We start from the raw sequence: 10,303 nt of genomic DNA, 5'->3' as shown, positions 1-10,303 counted from the left end.
TTCTGAAAGTCTAATTTGGCTACTATACGCAGTTTAGGAGTTCCAGAGAAGCGAAGCTCTACGAGTGATGAATTAAGACAAGAGAACTTTTATCCTCAAAACATGTCTAAAGGTATCTATACATATTAGGTGAGGCGCACGTGCTAGCACGCGGAGTCTCGAGCCTGTGAATTTTGTGCCCATGATGTGGAATTACCAAAAGTCTCTATGAATAGGGATAGACACCAAGAGCATTTCTTTTAGCCAAGAGGGTAAATTGTTTTAAACATAGAGGGCAGGGGGGAAAGGGGGGTTGGGTTTAGCGTGGAAGAAGTGAAAGAAATAGAGACCGAACCAAGGATGAAGGAAGCACTCCTTTACAGCCTTTTTTTGCAGCTTGAACTGATAAGCCCGGACCAGACTCAAATGTTAAGACTAACAACCTAGAATCATATGTGAAGTTTTGTAGCAAAATAAACATCAGTGCTAGAGTGCTTGAGAATGTCAACGCATGTAAGACCTTTGGTCTTAGCCCATCTAAAAGGCTGAAGAGATGCCACACTTCCACTAAAGTTGGCAAAGCAGCGTCCACACAATTAGAGATGGCAATATTGAGGTTTTCAACTCCAAACCTCCCAAAAGTCTTCATGCAAGTGGAGAGAACCCTATGCATTATATTTCATTTGACACTTGACTAAAATTCTTAGCCAACGATTAAAGGCAGAAAACAATACATAGATCATCACGTTGAAGCTCATTATGAAGGGTCAACGTAGAGTGTGATTAAAGGCTTATTGCTTCAGTAAGCAAGCTACTGATCTATGTCAAGGAAGCATCAAAGGGTGATTATAATCCTGCCTTTAACCCATACAATCACCAATCATACCTGAAACGGATAAAATTGAAATTAGCTCCAAGAACGAATTGTGTGGCGAATTACCACTGATCTACCTCTGTTTCCTTGCCCAAATTGTGTACTTCTTGCATGCTATCTATCTTTTGCCCCTATGTCAAATTACAACATGCTTAAGGGAAAATGGAAAGGAAGTTTTGGGCGGTGATGCATCAAAAGCGGGACACAAAACTTAATCTAGCACATGTAAAACGTAGGGGAGAAGGATAATTCTTCTACTATTTGTTATATACGTATCACTATTTATTTATAACTGGTTTGCCATGGTGATAGTTCTCCTGCGAAAATGAATTTTATAGGTATATAAGTGAAACAAAAACAAAGGAATCTTGCAAACTAAATCACAGCAGGTACTATTAGATAAAGATGAAAACATCACTCCCATATATTGAACACTTTATTGACAACTAAATATGGACACTGATGAATATGTCATCCATCTAGCTATTGTTTTTTACCTTTCAATTGTGGTTGTCCTTATTCAAAACAAAGGCACCCACACTTGAATAAGTAGTCTTCTTTGTTTAGGTGGGTCATAGTTTTAAGCGAATTCGGTTTAATCAATTTGGTGGGAGCCATGGTAACAAATTGGTTTATCAATTCTAGATGTTACCCAATTTCAATCTCAACAAGTTCATGGGTAGGGGTAGTGGCCTAAAGTGAAGCATAGCTTCGAGAGTCTACAAAAATAAAAATTGGAGATAACGAAAAAGTCTCTTAAATAGGTGATCAAACACACATGGTCCCACACACAAAAAAAAACCAGAATCAGTGAGGCAGTGGTGTCCATTTATTCTCTGGCAATCTTAATAGAAACTCTAGACATTAGTACGAGAAAAAGATAAAATAATCATCACTTATATTCATATATCACCTGCCGAAAGTATTAAATAATTACAACCCATGTTTTACATATAATAAGAAAGGGTGAGAAGTAAAAATATATAGGAGAAGAAAGTGCCAAGTTCTACGAAGCAGACTTTCTGTTGTACCTCACTAGCCGAAAGCTGCAAACATCACTTCCATAACTCTGTCATCGTTTGCATATAACAATGGCCTGTAAGTAATTGCTAGTACAATAAGCAATAGGAATGACACATCAATGAAAAATAATAAATAAAGATATCATTTTTGTTAGGAAGAAGCAATGTAACCAACTTACCACAATGAAGTTCCCTAATCGGTCATATGACCATGTTCATTAAAATCCAATCACAAACCAAAATATATATGATCGCCAAAAGTGAGGCCCCATTGCTTCTCAAGAACCCACTAAAAAGAAATCTATTTTTCAGTTGTGTTCTTCGTAATATCAATTTCCTCGTAAATTGTATCATAAACTTGAGCCCGTTGTACGAAAGATACCAGGAAACAGTGTTAGCCCATAAAACCATATATCTCAACTTCTAATTTAAAATACTTTGATTCTTTAAACCACCCAGTTTCAACCACCGACGCTCCTTTCTGCATTTAGAGAACCACGAACTAATAGCAGATACCTCAAAGTGACTAACCAAGCTCGTTAACTCATTTGCCTAACCTTTAAATACAAACAAGTGCAGGCCTGCAGGGATCCGCAAAGATGTTATGTTTGTCAAGAGTCAAAATGAGAGGCAACCTATGCCAAAAATGCCCCCAAATGGGCATGCAGTTGTACATAGAGTTCAATGGAGTAAGACTTGGAACATTTTCACAAGAAGTCGATTAGTGGGTTTTGCGATTCTATGAACATATTGCAGACATCACAAATATGCCACTCGACAAATGTATCAAATATCCTTGATCTTGTATCTTCACTACTTATGTTAGTTTACCACAACCATTCCCAATTTCCCTTCAAAAGTTGGATTACTACTTGGTCATGCAAACTCAATTTACATAAACTACATCAAGAGGGTATAAAATAGTTTTGTACTATACTAAATTCTCTATAAGTGAAATTCAGCATTGATAGCATGCTCCGACAAATTGACCAGATCAAAGCATGCTCAGACAAATTCATTTCTGGAATAAGAGTACCATCCCTCCAATTATTACAAATAATACAAATCTTCCATCTACGCCATATGTTTTTCTTACAGTATCACTACACATAATATGATAAAGATGCTACACATACAAACGAAAACCATTTACAATCTTCTCTCTAATTGGACTTTCATGAGACATCTTTTGGAGAGGGCGTTAAATCTTTGTTCCACAGATTCACACATATAAGTTGAGCAAAACCTAGGGTTTGGTAAACTGGTTTGATCATTTAGATAAATGCAGTGAGAACACTGAAAGTAAGAACTGGCCGTACTCGCACTAACAAAAGAGAACCTAATATTACTTTTTGATCAGCCCATCTGAGTCGTTGATTGTGGGAGGTGGTGTTGAGTCTGTTGGCTATGCTGTTAAAAAAATTCATTTTAATCATCAAATGCCTCTTCTATCGCTACACCAAGGCATATTTTTTGAAGCAAAAACTCGTGGGAAATAAAGGGAACATGATTTCAACCACAAAAGAATTCAAAGCCAGGGAGATCTCATAAAACCCTATTTTCCCACACCAAAAGCATATAGTGACAGAAATTAGTAGGAAAGACACAATAGTACAAACAATTCATATGAGAAACCCGAAAAAGGAAAAGGAAAGAGATTCAGAGAGAGACCTATGGGCTTTGTTTTGACTCTCAGCTCTGCTGACTTCGGCTAAGAAGTTCTTGAGAAGTAATCTCCTCCTAGCTTATAAAAAATGCAATGATGAAGCTCTGCTTGGTGAGTTAGGAAAATTTTAAAAATAAGTCCCTAATTGTAGATGCTAACTTACATCGCAAAACTTTTCGAATCTAAAAGCAAACACTAGGGAAAAAATAGTAATGATTTACGATCACAACGAAGCCAGTACAATCGACCATGGACGCAACAAACTGTGTCAAAAAAAAAGAACTTTTTTTTTAAAAGATTGCCAATCCAAGCGTTTTATTTCATCATTCAAACATACCGATTCTTTTGCATTTTCTTCGAGTGTTTTCACATCGATTGCTAAAGTTTCGTGGTCAATATTCTCATAGACACCGTAGACGTCTTCAATTCCTTCCAATTCCTCGTCCTTTATGGGTGTGGTTTTGACGCACTCGAAGCGACTATAAATTTATGGAAAACTCAACTCGACATAACCCATTTGTTCACGTCGTTAGCCTGTATATCCAAATGAATCTTATCAAGCAAAAAAGTGAGCAGACAAACTAAAAATCAAGATCAACTAGCCCAAGCACAAACAAAAAATCAAAACCCTTGGAAAAAAGCAACATACCCAACTCATGAGATAAGCACAGAGGCAGAGGAATGGAAGATGAATGGACCAAACTCATACGGATCCCTTGGTTGTTAGCGATGATCTCGATGGGGTCGTGCTCCCAACGCACGAGTATGTTGTTCCGAGATCTATTCCAATCGTTGGTCCTCAATAGCAAATATACCCTCAATAGCAAATATATATATCAAAAATAAGAACACAACAAACAGATCTATAAGCACCATGTGGTATGCTTATTAAAACAATCATATCAAACACTACACACGGATCTATAAGCACCCTCAAACACACACTTAATAGCAAATATATATTCAAATCAAGAACACCACAAACAGATCTATAAGCGCCGTATGCTTAAAACAACCATATCAAACAACCCAAGAAGCAAAGAACCCAACCTGAGGGGAAAATAGTATCAGATCGCATAAAACAACCCAACTATTATCATCATCAGAAGAAGAGATAAACAGAACAATATATATGACAAAATCAAAACTATATTGCTTCTTTTGATTGTCAAAAAACTTGTCCCAAAATTTCATATAACTCTTATAAACTCCATCATTACCTATGCAGCTCCTTTACAAATGAGTTCTACAGCCCACGTGTATATTTATTTATTTATTTAATATAATTTTGGGAAATTACAATGTCCATTAAGCACAAATGAAAGCAAACCATAAGGAACTAGTCCTTACTCAATTTACAAGCCCAGGAAGCAACTGGGAGAAACAAACAAATGAGACAAGAAGCCAACCCCAAAACAATCAGGGGGAAGAAAGTTCTAATTGCCCCCCGCCGTGACGTATCCGTGTCTCATCCGTTTCCCCCTCTAAAAATTCAATCTAGCCGTGTTCCCCTCCACGCGGCGTGTACGGACACGTGTCCCGACACTGTGATACGGTAACCCCGAGAGGTGTCAGTGCTTCATAGGTGGTTCTCTATTATGCTGATCAAAACAGCTTTCTCGCACAACTAAATTGAATTATCAGTCCTCTACTCTTCATGGTGTTCTATAATCCGTATGAAATTTATAAGAAATGTCTATTTCGAGGAAAGTTCTTTTTAATTTGCTGATCAGATGTTAGGTGCAGGGAAAAATATATGTAGTGTTTGTTGGTCGGCAACCTGGACTCTATACCACATGGGAAGCAGCAAGCGCTCAGGTCACCGGATTTAGTAATGCAACTCACAGATCTTTCGAGACTAGAGAGGATGCAGAGAGAGCTTTTGCAAAGTTTGGGCAGCTCAATGTCGACATCCAACATGCTAGTCCAGCTCCAGCTCCAGTTCACGATAGTGCCGAATACAAAGAGTTGGAATGTAAGTTAGACAAGGTGCGTGCAGAGAGGGACTTTGCTTTTGATGTTGCTGGTGCATATGCTGAAATGTTAGCACGTTTGACAAATGTAGACTTGAGTGATTAACACCTGAAAGGTTCTTATAGGTGTGGAATGTAAATGTTTGTGTGGAGCTTTTGTGGGTGGGTGCTAATGGGTGAACATTTGTGTTTTGTGGATTTATTTTTCTTTTGGGGCTTAATTTACTAGCCACCCTCTAAAACTTTGCCCGTTTGTATAAACCATTTCATGATTTTGCACTAGTCTTTTTTGTTTTCCCTTTTTTGGGTTTTGTGGGGTTATGTCTTTGCTTCCCTTGTTTTTGGTCCCAGGTGCATGTTTCTCTGAGTATACTCATCTCAGCTTGGGAGTATGTTTTGATTATGCTGCTGTCACTTGGGACTCTCTCTTAAGATGATTCAATGGGGTCAAAGTGTAACTTCACTTTGCCTATTTTGGAGTAGATCAATGCTGCTACTGCTGCTTGTTTCTGGTGCGCGCTATATGAGCTCTCACTTCTGTTTGGGAGAAAATGTTGTTTATGCTGCTGGTACTAGTGACTCATTATTAAGATGATTCAATGGTTAAGTTTTGCTTCAACTACTGAGAAGTATTTGCATCTACTAAGAGAGGATAAAATGGAAAATTGCTCAGTTCAGATAATCAGAATTTTGCCTTATGAGGTAGCTTTTTTAGTAGAACCATACTTAAAAAAAAAGGTAGAACCAAAATGAAAATAGAACACCACTTGCTGGAACAATAGCTTATGGCAGCCCTAAACTCCTGGCTCATCCACCAAAACAGATGGTTTCTTGGCTTTCCAAAGGATCCCCTGGCTGTAAATATAACCAACAAAATGTACGTACTATTTTGACCAACTAAATACAATTTTCAAAGAACACAAATAAGGGAAAAGGGAGGGAAAGTCCCTGGCATCTATTGAAGAAAATCTTGGAATACATTACTGTTGCTACTGCCGCTTGCTTTCTGTGCAATGCTGCTACTGCTACTTGTTTTTCCTGTGAAAAGGGACATGCTGCTATAGTGGAATACTGGAATGACAATCTCAAGCGAAGAACAAACTGTGGAATGCGAAATGCAAAATTGATGATGTCGGATTGATACATTTGATCCAATATTGATATGTTCGCCACATTTGATCGAATATTGATACATTTGGTTCAACAATATATCAGAATATATCAATATATCATAGTTGCATTATATTCGAGACATTTGATCCAATATATTGAAATTTAGGAGCTCAAGGTAGTGAAATTCATGAACTTCAAGCGAAGATAAAATTTAGAGCTCTAACGTAGTGAAATTCACGAACTTCAAGATAAGTGAAATCAAGAGCTCTATCCTAGTGAAATTCACGAGCTTCCAGGTAAGTGAAATCAAAACCTCTATTCTAGTGAAATTCACGAGCATCAAGGTAAATGAAAATCACACGCTTAAGCTCGTGAAATTCACGACCTTGAGGTCGTGAATTTCATTACCTTCAGCTCGTGAATTTCACTAGGTTAGAGATCTTGAATTTCACTTACCTTGAAGCTCGTGAATTTCACTACGTTAGAGCTCTAAATTTTAATTTAACTTGAAGCTCGTGAATTTCATTAATGAAAATCAAGAGCTGTAACCTAGTGAAATTAACGAGCTCAAGGAAATGAAATTCACGAGTTAGTTAAAATCTAAGCTCAAGGTAATGAAATTCACGAGCTTCATTCTCGAGCTTCAAGGTAAGTGAAAATCAAGATCTCTAACCTAGTGAAATTCACGAGCTTCAAGGTAGTAAGTAAAAATTTAAAGCTTTAACCTATTGAAATTCACGAGCTCATCAGAACAACTGAGACATGTCTTAAGGAGAATCTGAAATGAGGCATGTCCCATAGTCGACTTTCAGAAATACACCATGTTTGTATTTGAGGGTTACAAAACACTCGTGAATTTCCAGCACACGAGTGTTTCAAAACACTCGTGTATTTCATGTTGTATGCTACAACATGAAACAATATTTCCAGCATGGAAGGATAAATAGCATTTTACCATCAAATGCTTTAGATAACTTAAGAGTGGAGAAGTTCGACATCGACAAAGAGAAGCTGACGACTGCTCGAGTGCCACCCCCCGATACCAATCTTTCCAAGGAGATTATGTATTTCAGAGAATGTGGGAGCCGTTTGCTTCGCATACAGATTCAGCACAACGCTACAGACTTCAACGTGCTTGAGATGACCGACGGAGATGATAACTTCCGGTGGGCTCTCAAGTACCGAGTAGATCTAGCACCATTAATTTCATTGCCATGAAGAAAAACCGGTAAGTTTATGGTGGTAAGTGTCACGAAAGTAGGAGAAGATGAAAACGATCTTGCAGTGGTGTTATATGTTGGGCGCAAAGTCGTGCAATACAATATGTGCAAGACACTAACGGTGCTTTGTGATTTGCCCGGACGCTACTTTGCTAGCATAGTCCACCCTTACATGCATTCCTTCCACTTCATCGAAAGTCTAGCGCCTCTTTGATTGATGTACAGTTCAAGCTTGAGTTCAGCTCATTTGTAAAGGAGCTGAAGCCAAAGCTAACTTACTTAATGAGTCTTTTTAAATTAACGAGTCGAGCTTTTGAGTGTCGAGTTTGCAATATATCAAAATATAACTATATATCAATAAGATGCAGCAATGATATATAGATATATTTTGAGCCAAATATATCAATATTGAATTTTGATATATTGCCGAGCCAAATATATCAATATTGGATCAAATGTATCAATATGATGCAACAATGATATATAGATATATTTTGATATATTGCCGAGCCAAATATATCAATATTGGATCAAATGTATGCAGCAATGATTTATCGATATAGTCCGGGGTTGAATATTGGATCAAATGTATCAATATTATGCAACAATGATTTTTTTTTTTAATTTGCTAGATTGGTGCGAGAAATCTGAAGTCTACAGGAAAATAGTCTGGGGTTGGTGGGAACAAACCAACCAGAAGGGAAAGCTTACTGACTTTGAAGATGTGATGCGTTTGGACGGTGATCGCCTTGAGCATATTATGAGTAGCATTGGTGGTTTTGACCTCGTGATTGGCGGAAGCCCATGTAACAACCTCGCAGGTAGCAACCGCCACCAAAGGAACAAGATGGAGGGTAAGTCAGTAAGCTTTCCCTTCTTGTTGGTTTGTTCGCACCAACCCCGGACTATGTTCCTGTTGACGTCACGAAAATCTGGGAAAATTATGAATACCTAAAAAAGAGAAGCAAATATTAAAAAAATACAAGAAAGCATAAAAGGGAGACTAGAATCACAAGGAAAATCGAGAGGAATGTACCCTAGATGGGTAAGAAACATGCGGATTAAGTAATTATGATACAAACCAAATCAGGAAGCACCATAAATCGGCTGGACTACATATCCACGGAAGGGAGATCTATAGCCTCGATCAATTTCGGAAACCAACAATCTACAACTTGGATGGGCAAAAGACATGCACAGAGAAACAAAACAAATCAGAAAGCAGAATAAATCATCCTAACTATATTTATGGAAAGGAGTACTACAGCCTCGATCAAGGTCGAAAACCAACAATCTACAACGTACAATAAACAGATACGAGAGAACCGATCTTTTGGAGGGGTAGAAGATGGACCGAACCTGCCGAAGAGAAAGTGTCAACCTTTGAGATGAGATTTCAACACCGCAGTTCGACGAACCAGAGCAATTAAGTGGCGTAGAGACCAATCGCGAAGGACGGCAGCTGATCTCGTTCGGCAAAGTAGTGCTCTAGAAGCGCAGTTCTGGTATCATGGTGCCGAAAAGACTTAATTGCCCATCACAATAATCCACCAACACAAATTAACCCAGAAAGATGAAATTACCTTAGAGTTATAAAGGGAGCCTGGCCAATGGAGGAGCTCAATTGGAAAATTCGGACAAAAATTGCCGAGCCATTCAATTGGCTTCAAGGCTCTTTTACTTCACAGGATAGACAGAAGCAAAATGGGGGAAACAAACCATGCATTTGCCGAATAGCAGTACAAACAAAAAGAAAGACGAAAAAAGGACCAAAAGTAGTTACACTAGTGACCAGTATGATGAAAACAAAGTAATTGAAGCCATCGAACGCCAAAATCATGGGCCCACCAGGCACCAGCATAAAACCAATTGATTACACTTGAAAATATGCACTACATACTAAAAAGGCACAAATTATGGCTTGAAAAAGAAACTACATTGACATCAAGAGTAACTTGGAGGGGAATTTGTGTATCAAAAGTGGCTCAAAGGCACAACATGCCAATCCTGTGGATGTTGTACAGGATCAGCGTTGTAAGCCCAGGCTGGACTAAATAGCATGACTACCTTCCCCAGCACAAGCATGGGCCACATCTCTACCTACTGAGGAGAATCGTGTCAAGGATATTCATGATGTCCAATTGCTATTTCCCACGACACTACATGGGTTTATTGTCTGCCACACAAAAATCAACCAGATACACAACAGGACCGCGACTAGTAGGCTTTACAACTTTTTGAGAGGTAAATATCCCTAGCACAAAACTTCCTATATTGAATAATTTACTTGACAGCCTCAAAGATGGGAACAAATAATTGTCACTGAACAATAACATGGCTATGTGAGGAAAAAAAAAACCTTTTAAAGCAGTAAAACATCAACAATCCTTTTGGAATCAAAAGTACAAGAATAAATAGAAATACTCAAACTCAGTAAGTAACCATCTACACTGTAG

At 38.2% G+C, this 10,303-nt stretch overlaps 1 long non-coding RNA gene across 1 annotated transcript; it reads right to left on the bottom strand.

Annotated features, from left to right (window-relative positions):
- Nucleotides 1-1,653: 1,653 nt before the first annotated feature.
- On the bottom strand, nt 1,654-9,932 carry LOC131329806 (uncharacterized). The gene is made up of 5 exons (XR_009200853.1): nt 9,207-9,932; nt 4,191-4,321; nt 3,879-4,075; nt 3,547-3,723; nt 1,654-1,949 (listed from the first exon to the last, which is right to left on the bottom strand). It is a non-coding gene; the product is annotated as an uncharacterized LOC131329806 (long non-coding RNA).
- Nucleotides 9,933-10,303: the final 371 nt, after the last annotated feature.

Source organism: Rhododendron vialii, chromosome 6a, assembly GCF_030253575.1.
Source record: "Rhododendron vialii isolate Sample 1 chromosome 6a, ASM3025357v1".
In the NCBI taxonomy this organism is placed as follows: domain Eukaryota; kingdom Viridiplantae; phylum Streptophyta; class Magnoliopsida; order Ericales; family Ericaceae; genus Rhododendron; species Rhododendron vialii.
This window is presented reverse-complemented; position numbering and strand designations above follow the sequence as displayed.